The sequence below is a fragment of the Schistocerca serialis genome, chromosome 7, assembly GCF_023864345.2.
Source record: "Schistocerca serialis cubense isolate TAMUIC-IGC-003099 chromosome 7, iqSchSeri2.2, whole genome shotgun sequence".
Taxonomy (NCBI): domain Eukaryota; kingdom Metazoa; phylum Arthropoda; class Insecta; order Orthoptera; family Acrididae; genus Schistocerca; species Schistocerca serialis.
Window position 1 is genome coordinate 489,706,964 of NC_064644.1, and position 11,811 is coordinate 489,718,774.

General features: G+C 40.9%; 1 protein-coding gene across 1 annotated transcript in view; it reads right to left on the minus strand.

Moving 5' to 3' along the window:
- LOC126412325 (E3 ubiquitin-protein ligase SHPRH) overlaps window positions 1-10,600 on the minus strand; it is a 257,671-nt gene extending 247,071 nt beyond the window's left edge. Inside the window, exon 1 of the mRNA XM_050081845.1 lies at window positions 10,584-10,600. The gene's annotated coding sequence lies outside the window, so the exon portion shown is untranslated. The remainder of the gene's footprint in view (window positions 1-10,583) is intronic.
- Between the last annotated feature and the right edge of the window lie 1,211 nt (window positions 10,601-11,811).

Here is an 11,811-nt window from a genome sequence, read left to right on the forward strand (position 1 = left end):
TTAGAAGGGCTGGGACACTAAGGAAGTCCCAATCACTGAACTGACCATTATACAGTTCCAGCTAATGTGTACTGAAAGGTAAGTGAATGAACTCTAACTGCTGTTTGAGGGTATGAAACGCAAGCTGATAATTCTCAGACACAGAGGGTCAAGCATAATGCAAAGCAAAATGTTCGGTGACAGTGCCTGGGTCAGAGAAGATACCATTCTGAGAGATACTAGGTACACCTGTGGGGGACTGGTGTCCATTGAAGAGTTGAACCTTAGCCCAAACCTTAGATGGAGTGGTACACAGTCAAATGATAGCAATATAACGTTCCCAGTTTCTGACATTTTACTCCCTGAAGTGGCAGACACGGGCATGGAGCCATTTAATGGTGTTTCATCAAAGAATATCACTTATAGTGTTGGAGAGTCTGTCTGTGATCTCTAATGGTAACAGCAGTGTCAGTGGTTCACCAAGTTACTGTCTTCCAACAGGGAAGTCCAAGGAATAGCAGATCACTAAGTCAGCTGCCAACAGAACAACTGCAATTTTGCTCTGGAAAGCTACATTGACATCACCATGTGGTGGGGTGCTAAGGGTGACAGCAGAGGCAAAGGCATCCCAATCAGATTTGTTAAGAGCCCATGTGGGTGGACACCCAGGTGAGTGACAGTGAGGGAAGGTCAAGACAATCAGAAAATTATCACTGTCACAAAGATCATCGTGGACTCTCCAATGGAAGGAAGGGAGAAGACCTGGGCTGTAGACAGAAGGATGAATGGCGGAATAACACCCACATGCTACCCTGTATTGTGTTGTTGTTTGTTGTGGTCTTCAGTCCTGAGACTGGTTTGATGCAGCTCTCCATGCTACTCTATCCTGTGCAAGCTTTTTCATCTCCCAGTACCTACTGCAACCTACATCCTTCTGAATCTGCTTAGTGTATTCATCTCTTGGTCTCCCTCTACGATTTTTACCCCCCACGCTGCCCTCCAATACTAAATTGGTGATCCCTTGATGCCTCAGAACATGTCCTACCAACCGATCCCTTCTTCTGGTCAAGTTGTGCCACAAACTTCTCTTCTCCCCAATCCTATTCAATACTTCCTCATTAGTTATGTGATCTACCCATCTAATCTTCAGCATTCTTCTGTAGCACCACATTTCGAAAGCTTCTATTCTCTTCTTGTCCAAACTATTTATCGTCCAGGTTTCACTTCCATACATGGCTACACTCCATACGAATACTTTCAGAAATGACTTCCTGACACTTAAATCTATACTGGATGTTAACAAATTTCTCTTCTTCAGAAACGCTTTCCTTGCCATTGCCAGCCTACATTTTATATCCTCTCTACTTCGACCATCATCAGTTATTTTGCTCCCCAAATAGCAAAACTCCTTTACTACTTTAAGTGCCTCATTTCCTAATCTAATTCCCTCAGCAACAACCGACTTAATTAGACTACATTCCATTATCCTTGTTTTGCTTTTGTTGATGTTCATCTTATATCCTCCTTTCAAGACACTGTCCATTCCATTCAACTGCTCTTCCAAGTCCTTTGCTGTCTCTGACAGAATTACAATGTCATCGGCGAACCTCAAAGTTTTTATTTCTTCTCCATGAATTTTAATACCTACTCCGAATTTTTCTTTTGTTTCCTTTACTGCTTGCTCAATATACAGATTGAACAACATCGGGGAGAGGCTACAACCCTGTCTCACTCCCTTCCCAACCACTGCTTCCCTTTCATGTCCCTCGACTCTTATAACTGCCATCTGGTTTCTGTACAAATTGTAAATAGCCTTTCGCTCCCTGTATTTTACCCCTGCCACCTTTAGAATTTGAAAGAGAGTATTCCAGCCAACATTGTCAAAAGCTTTCTCTAAGTCTACAAATGCTAGAAACGCAGGTTTGCCTTTCCTTAATCTTTCTTCTAAGATAAGTCGTAAGGTCAGTATTGCCTCACGTGTTCCAGTGTTTCTACGGAATCCAAACTGATCTTCCCCGAGGTTGGCTTCTACTAGTTTTTCCATTCGTCTGTAAAGAATTCGTGTTAGTATTTTGCAGCTGTGACTTATTAAGCTGATAGTTCGGTAATTTTCACATCTGTCAACACCTGCTTTCTTTGGGATTGGAATTATTATATTCTTCTTGAAGTCTGAGGGTATTTAGCCTGTTTCATATATTTGCTCACCAGATGGTAGAGTTTTGTCAGGACTGGCTCTCCCACGGCCGTCAGTAGTTCCAATGGAATATTGTCTACTCCGGGGGCCTTGTTTCGACTCAGGTCTTTCAGTGCTCTGTCAAACTCTTCACGCAGTATCATATCTCCCATTTCATCTTCATCTACATCCTCTTCCATTTCCATAATATTGTCCTCAAGTACATCGCCCTTGTATAGACCCTCTATATACTCCTTCCACCTTTCTGCTTTCCCTTCTTTGCTTAGAACTGGGTTTCCATCTGAGCTCTTGATATTCATACAAGTCGTTCTCTTATCTCCAAAGGTCTCTTTAATTTTCCTGTAGGCGGTATCTATCTTACCCCTAGTGAGATAGGCCTCTACAGCCTTACATTCGTATTGTGTGGGAACACCATTATTCCAGAGGCAAAGATGGAGCTCCATCAGCAAGTTTTCACCAGTTTTATCGTGGCCAATAGTCATAGTTCCACCCCACAAAGGTTTGGGGGCATTTAAGTAACCTGGTATTTGGAAAGAGGGGTAGCTGGGAAAACAGTGCAGACAATGCATTCTGGGACACTTCATCCCTGTGTGGGGAGGGGGGGGGGGGGGTCAGGTGGCTATCACAACTCCAGTACCTGATGAACCTCCCCCCCAACATAGTGGCTACTGTGCTAGGAAGTAGGCATAGTATCTCTGCAAGAAGGGAAGGGTGAAAAATAAGATAGGAACAAAAGGTGGAATATACACCATACTGGGTGATCTTCCCTACACTAACTGCACTTCTGTGAAATTTGGAAATGAGATAGCAGGTCAAATCCAAAAACGGACAACACAAAGTTAACAATAAAAAGTTGTATAAGGCTGGAAATGAAGAAATTGAGCCTCCAAAATCATAAACCAAATCCATGCACAACTAGCATTAAGAAGACCATCAAGTGGAAAGGAAAAAAAGAATGACTTGTAGCACAGACAGAGAAGTAGCATAGCCAGAACCAAGGCCCTGTGATCTGTGATGGCCAAGCATGTACTCATAGGGGTGTGTGTGTGTGTGTGTGTGTGTGTGTGTGTGTGTGTGTGTGTGTGTGTTTGAGCTCATGGCCACTCAACGCCGAGGTTATCAATGCAAAAGAAACAAATGTGGATAAACTGACTTAAACTGTTGCCACACAGTGGGGAGGAAAGCAACAAAATGACTCATTCACTCACTCCCACTTCATTAGCACTGAACTATATCTCACAGGCCTTAATACAATGGAGAAGGGTGAAAGGTGTAAGACATGGCATTAAGACAGAAGTAAAACCACAGAAGAGCTAAAAGAAAGACACAAGGAAATGTGACTGACCACTTACAAAAAACATAGGTGTGCCAGTCACCCTGTTAACATATTAAGAACATCACTCTAAATTTTTTGGAAAAAAGTTGGACTATTATCACGTCTGTTTAAAAGCCACTTAAAAGAGGGTGCACATCTGCCGGCAAAACTGCTACTGGCCTCTGATCCAAAAATAAAACACACACTAGACAAAGTGTGGCACATATAGGCCTGTACGCCATGAGCACCACACATTGGAGGGTTGTCGTGCCAGAGCAAGAAGCCGTGTGTCTGGGGATTGTGGCCTATGTGAAGACAAGTGAGGAAGATTTCATCACATCTTCGTGTCTGGAAAGATGTATGCCACAGCCGCATAGTGGGCGTTACAGGATGCAGCTTATTATCAGTCACTTCCAGCCATTTGTCTTCCCACTGACGTCTGAGTCTGTATCTCAACAACTAGGCAATAGCATGCAGGGGGATGGCACAATTAAATAACTGAGAATCATGACACAGATCCTTGGCTGCTACATCTGCCCTTTTGTTTCCCACAATACGCATATGCCAAGATACCCAGCAGAAAAACACCTCCTTTTCCACCCATTGTAGTTGGAGGAGGGTGTCCTGGATATTCAGGACTATTTTATCTGCTGTGTACAAGTGTTGCTTTAGCACTTGAATGACATCTCAGCTCCTCTAGTGCACGCAAGGTCACATATAATTCTGTGTCAAAGACAGTTTCAACACATTTGTAAAGACACCTGTAGAATAGTGATATTTAGTTAAAATGTCATAAAACAATGAATTAAAAACATATACAGTAGTGAAATCCCTCCTGTACTGCATCAAATCTAAAACTACTCAGGGCCTCTGCAGTCACCATGGTGACAGGCAGTTAAAACCCTGGATTTGGGGTTGTACGTGTTTCACACCAAGTGACTCTTGCATATGCTGCACACAGATCCCAAATCACATTGTTGCCCATGGACAATTAGAGAAAAGGTGTTCCACAGGTGGACAAGCAATAGTATGGTATGCAGGTGAAGTCGGTGCTGCGAGGAACTTACATGCCTCATGCGCCATGAGGAGCTGCCACCAGATGGTGAATGGTGGTTCCCCATCCTCAACACACAAACTGATGGGGCTGGTTCTGTACACATCTGTATCGAGCCTAATCCTCTCATGGCGGATTGCGTCAATAATCTTCGGTAGAAAGGCCTCGCTGGCCTGTGTACTGTGCACCCATGGTCTAGATACAAATGCATAAAAGCCCTAAAAAATTGGAACAGCTGTGTTCCTGAAGATCTGTGGCTAAGCCACTTTAATATATTCAATGCTTTCTTGGTTCTGGCTTTCAGGTCTCTCAGGTATGGTAATCATGACAGTTCAGAGTAAAAAATTAAGGCCCGGAAACCTCAATGAGTCTGAAATGTAGAACGGTATCCCTCAAATGCAAGTCAGGTAAATTAAAAATATGACAAGAACGATTAAAAAGAACATTTACACACTTATCTGCAGAAAACTGAAAACTCGTCTTTGCAGCCCACTCCTCCAACCTCCGCACAGTAAGTTGCAACTGATGAGACACTATTGCAACAGTGGAGGACAAACAAAAAGCAGCAAAATCATCCCCAAATAAGGAGCATTGTATGCGACTCCTTACAGTAGAAACGAAATTGTTAATGGCTATGGGACAGCAAGTGACATTTAAAACACTGCTCTGAAAGACACTATTCTCGTGCTCAAAACGATCTGACAGCAAGTCACCAACTTGGGACGTAAAAAACTGTTGAAACAGAAAAGACCATACGAAGAAGGGAAGAAGGCCACGAAAGCCCCACTTATGGAGTTGCACGAGAATACTGTGTCTATAAGCAGTATCGTATGCCTTACTGACATCAAAGAATATGCTGAGACAGTGATGTTTACATAGGAAATGCTGCTCAATAGTCGCCTCTAGCAGGGACAGGTTGTCGATAATGGACCGAAATCTATGGAATCCACACTGAGAGCAGCTAAGGAGTTGTCTGGTCTTCTAATAAGCAGACCAGACAGTGGTTAACCATTTGGACCAGGGTCTTTCCCACACAGCTCGTTAAGGTGATACTCCAGTAACTACTAGAACATGTACAGCCCTTTCTTGGTTTGAGGAGAGGTATCCAAAATTGCCTCTCTTCATGAGCTGGAGAAGTGGCATGTTTGCCATATTAAATTAAAACATTCAAGTACGATTTCCTTTGATGCTATAGGCAAATATCGAAGCATCCAATAGTGGATTTGTTCATGATTGGGTGCAGTATCACAAGTCTCGGACAGAGCCAATTCTAGCTCTCACGTGAAGAAAGTGTAGTTGTAAGACACAGAACTGTTGGATCTGAAGTCCAACTTGCCCCTCTCTACAGTTGCACTGTAATGGTGAAACACTGGATTCTGGCTGTAACTGGCAAATTTTTTTCAAAATGCTCTGCCATCATCTGAGCGTTGTCTCTGGGCATTGTTTGGAGATACCCCTGATTCAGTAGTGGTGCTATTGGTAAGCAACTGTATTTACCAGAAATCCACCTGATGTCTTCCCATACTTTTGTAGAACAAGTGGAATGGTAAATGGAGTCCAGAAACACTTGTCATGAGCTTTTCTTGCTCTCCTTAACTATGCATTGAGCCCTGTCTCTTGCAACCCAAAAATGTTGCGTGGTACTTAAACTGTCAAAGAGCCACATGTCCATCCCAGATTGCTGAGGAGCACTCACCATCAACCAAGGTACAGGTTGCCTCTTATGATGACCCTAGAACTTTGATACGGGTAAGTCTGTGGCATGATGATCCACCCATTCCTGGACACAGTCGCAGTGTTCAGACACAGCCCACTGGCTGAAGAGCATCCAGTTATCCTAGTTGACCAATTGTATTGGTGGTCTCTCTTCACGTAATGCTCCATCCAGGAAGTGAATGCGAAGTGGGAAGCGGTCAATGGAATGAAAGTCATCAGTGACTTCCCACTAAACATAGTCAATGAGGACTAGATAACAGAAAGAGAAGTTATTTTTACCCAGCAAATCAATGCAGAGTCCCTGAGGGGCACAAAAGACGTGAACCTCCGAGGAAATGATTTTTATATGACAAAGATGATAGCGCTCTGCCTGCAAAAAGCAGGGATCCAGGTTCCTATCCTCATCCGCCACAAATTTTTAAATTTCCACTGATGCACAAGGAATGGTGAATGGAGGTTTGCTCTCAAAAGAACTATGAAGTTCAACAAACCCCTGAAATGTTTCTGATTGTGGAGATACTTATACAACTCCAGTGGAAGATTCTGCGAGAAAGGTGATGCATCATATTAACAGAGTTAATATATGGCGGGAGGTATAGAGTGCTTAAGGTAATGACAATAGTAGTCCTACTTGGAATGGGCACTGCTTCTAAAGAAGACATTCGCTTTCTGAAGGGTTCTGAGTGGATAAGTGTGCAATATCCCACTTACCCTCTATCAACCCTGAAACAGGATTTGTAATAAAGTTTCTGAGTGTAGGTTGTTGGTTGTCCAAAAACCATTTCTTGTTTAGGAACACATACTTTATGGTAGATAGGCAACAGTCGTCTGAGCGCAGTGAGACAATGACAGTGTGCAACACATTTCAAATGGAATTACATATGACACACAGTTGATGCTTGATGAATCCATCACAGTTCCAACTGCATCAAAGAAATGGAGCAGAGTGGCCTGGTTCAAGTGGAATGTTTAACAGCATGACTGGGACGATGTGTTGGGAAAGTCTGAAGTCTAGTGTCTTTATTTCAGACGCAAGTTCTGCTACAGTATTGCAAAATGTACTGAAAGATGTAATTACTCATACTTTTACATAGTGTCATAACATAATATTGATAAGAGTGTTTTATATTCTTTAATCTTTTTTTAAAGTACAGGACATATTAGTGAATGAGAAAAGCACTGCCTTTGTTTGCATACATCCGGTGTTTTTCAGCATTAAACTGGTCTTCCACAGTCCTCACAAGAAAGATCATGCACAGGCGCACTGAGAGGAATTGGTTAGGGCAGCATACAGTTTAATGTCACATCATTAAATATATTTCTTTTGTAAGTCAATAAAAAGGCCCCAGTATCTACTCCATTTTCTTTATCACCCTTCAGGGTGTGGACAATTAACTCAATATCTGTCATTCTAAATTAGCATGTAATTCTACAACAGTTTGTTACACAAGACCTTAGCAAAGGATAAGACTCTGCGTCATATTGAATCTTTCATGGAAAATAACGGATGCAGTTATATGTCACAGCAAAGAATGTGATGAAGTGGCATTCATTATCTCACAAAAAGGGGTCCATTTCTCATTTTCTCTACTACTTCTACTTTCCTGAATTTATCAACAAAGAATAGGGGTCTGTTATTGTGAATAATTCCCAAGCAGTTTCAGAACACAACAAATACTGGATGAACTGCTTTTGCATCTCTCTCTGCTTCACTCTCTGGGCACAGGGTGGCCAGGAAACGAAATGTTATGGGGTTTTACTTTTCTGGATTAAAGCGTCACCATCAAGACACATGTGATCATTTTCAGTGTGGATCTTATTCACTGAAAAATCCAATATGGGATATAACCTGACAGATGTCCTAAAGGCAAGCAGTTTATTTCCTATTCAATGGGTATCTCCACTGCCCCAGTAACTACTCAATTTGGTAAATAGTGATGTATCCCAAAAGACATATTTCACTCTCACTGGCAAATGTAACTTCAATAAACCTACAGTGCTCTTTGACCTGAGTATGAAGATACGTGTTAATAGACATTTTACTGTTTGGAGGCAAATCACAGTGATGCCATAGCTGAATAGCTGGCTTCAGCAACTGCACCATAGATGTTAAGTCCCATAGTGCTCAGAGCCAATCAGCAACAGCAGCTTACTGTCCCCTCCTAGCAGCCACCAGTTACATGGAGCTCTGATACAACAGTGAGAGGACAGACGACAGGGAAATAACGCAAAATGTCACCTGGGTCAAAGTAACTCTTCTGAAATCCAAACTGATCTGCTGCGTATATTATTATTGCCCAGGTGAGATACTATTCTGACATCCAGTATGGGTGGATAAATTGATCCTGTTATGTCTGCTCATGACTGGTTACATCATAACTGTAAAGATGTCCTTACTATAGTAGGTAAATGTTCTCATGAAAGCCAACATAGGCATGGATGGTATAGAAGAAGCAAGCTCTACCCATACCATAATTGCTACAGAAAGAACAGGAGGACCAGTCCCACCCTCAGGCAATGCTGCTTCACTACAGTAAGCAGTTTTAGGAGGATCAACGTTGCAGTAGTTATGTAGAGGCTAGCCCAGGATAAACTGGCATGGAGAGCTACATCAAACCACAGAAGACCAAAACAATAAAGGAGTATGTCCACGTAACCAAAATAAATGTTGTGGTTTAAGAAGAATGTGTGACAATTAACCCTGCTTATAGCTTCACCATCTCTGGATAAGGTAAAATTCCACTTTCTGGGATTAGTTCTGTCCTGTTATAGCGAATTCTGAATAAGGCACTTGTGAGTTCGGGTTATACTTATTGAGTGCTTGTCCATATAAGTCTAAGGACTACATTTCAATCAAAGCTTCATGTGGTCAATGTTTGGCAGGACTAAACATGTGGGGGTGGGACATTAAGTTGTGCCTGGGTAGCGCAACCACTAAGAACACAGCCCATGAAAGGCAATGTTCTCAGTTCAAGTTCAGGTTGAGGGCATGGTTTTAATTTTACAGTTTTCAAAAATGAGCACACTCCACTGCAGTATGAAACATTCATTCGGGAAAAAGCCTAATCATTAAAACAGCCTAAGAACTCCGATAATCTTGGAACAACGTACACTTGTCGGCAAAGGCACATGTCTCTGTACCCAAGTGCTGAACTGATGCACAGCACTTGTTAATACATCTTTAATATTCCGATTTTTATTTATTTTACTAATTTCAATTCGCACTTAGAAGTTTTCTTTGAAGACTTGGGACGACTGCTAGCTGCTGAAAAAGTTCTTAAAAACGAGTTGCTTATTGTACAGTATTTTGTGCCTTTAACTGTAGGTACAGATTTACAGTTGGTTTACCTGCATCTGCTATGATTATTTCGTGTGGTAATATTCATTTACAGAAATTAGAAGTCAACCCATGGTCCAAATAACATATTAAGTAAAAGGTTTTTCAATAACTCAATACAGTGGAAGTGATGTACTGTAACACTGTAAGCAACTGTTAACAGCACTGCAAGCATACCATCCACAGTATAGCCATGACTGGCAAACAAAAAATCGTTGAATTACGGGAAAATGTTTTTGCAACAAATGAATGAAATACTTTGATCGTTTCGGTTCTAAATGCGTGGAAATCTTATGCAAATTACCAGGCAAGGAGCAGACCAACAAACTAACTACAGAGCTTAGTGCTGTGGGTGGAATCACGATTGACAGTTCACACCAAGAATAATTTTTTATCAGCAGATTCTCATGGACTGTTAAACTGTCAACAGAAATTAATCACACTTAACTATTCACAGAGATGTCTAAGGATCGAGGCCTTGATTAACTTTTCTGTTTTGTATTATACTCTGCGTATATAACTGGCTGGATGTTGGCAGGGCATAGCTTAAAAGTCTTAGAACAATTGCAACTGTTACACCTGTGATTCGCTGAATTCTGTGGAATGATAGGTACTGAATTGCACCTCCTTGTACTGGCAGAATACTCACGAATAAGAAACAGCTTCAAACTTTTACCCAATAAACTTGCAAAGTTATTAAACAACTACAAGGTTTGATAACCACATTTATTTGGCTTAACTAAACATTAAATCCATAATATTGCTGCGGCTGTCTGCCGACTACTTACGAAAACTTATAACGTGACGCCACTCCACATTACACACACTTGTCACTTCACTAAAAACAAAACAGACGTCGCACTTTTTTACAACGGCGATTTTCTGAGAAATTTTCTCCTATTACAGTGAGGAACAATCGTGTACACAAAAATACTGAATTTACAAATAACGTAAACAAAATACTCAAACTTTCTTGTGCAACACCTACACAAATTCTGCCGGTGGTATTGTTATCTTGGATATAAGAAAATGACAGATCCGTATCGATATCGTATGTGCAATCGTAATCGCTTGGCACTGACGACAAAACGAGGCTGGTAGAAATTTCCTCTCATTTATTAGCAATGATTCGAATTCCTTTTATTTATTTGATTCTGTGAAACACAAGAACTTGAAACGTATCAGCAGTACAAGTATAGACACACAACAAACACTATAAATGAATAAATGTCGATTCGCATTTGACGGAACAGAACAAAACGTGAAAACCAACAACGCATTTCATCTGACGGCATTCACACAGGTCGTCAACGCAACGGAACAGAATTGGACAGGACATCAAGATCAAGATGAGAGGTTTGAAGTTGTAGGGTGAAAGGTGTCGTCATATACTAAGATCGGAAGTTAACCGGTATTCGCCAAGCCCACTTATGGTATACTAGCGGTCATTGTGCTTTTGCATCTTCTTTCTTTATTTTATTATGTTGCTTTGTTTTCGTGAGAGCTGCAGTATAGATCTTCCAAATTAATTCTTTTTCCAGGTGGCAACTATGTGACATTTTTTGTTCTGTCGTTGATATGTGGTTGCCAAGTGTTACAGTTCCTTGACCTTATGTAGAAGCCATAAATTTTATCAAAATTTACTTAGTTAATTTCATCTTCCATGTATCATTTTGCATGATGAACAGTAATGATGTGGAACGAATCATTTTACATTCACAACGTAATTAATCTGTAAATATGACTACATACTCTAGGTTCAAGCAAAGCATTCTGCCTCATTTGAGGGTTAAAATAAATATATTATTATATTTTTTTTAAAAATTTTACTTTACTGTCTGTTACACATTTTGTATCGCTGGGTAAGTGTGAGAAATTTTAGTTGCAGCTTTGTGCACCTCTCTCTGTGCTTAAGACAACCTTAATGTGGAATAATAAGTGTCAGTTATCCTTCTGCTATTGTAGTAATGTACATCATTGTTTCCTTAGAACTGCAGTGAATTATTGACAACAAAGAATTATTGACAAGAAACGTCAAGAGGGAATAAATATGCTGTGGAGCAGTAGTCAGAATGTCTAACTCCTTAAAGAGATATCTACAAAATGATTGTGGGTGAGCACCATATATTATTCTTACAGCACTTTTTGAGCAATGAAGATTTTCTTTCTTAAAGGTTAATTACCCAGAACAATATTCCATTCTGTGACGTTATTGA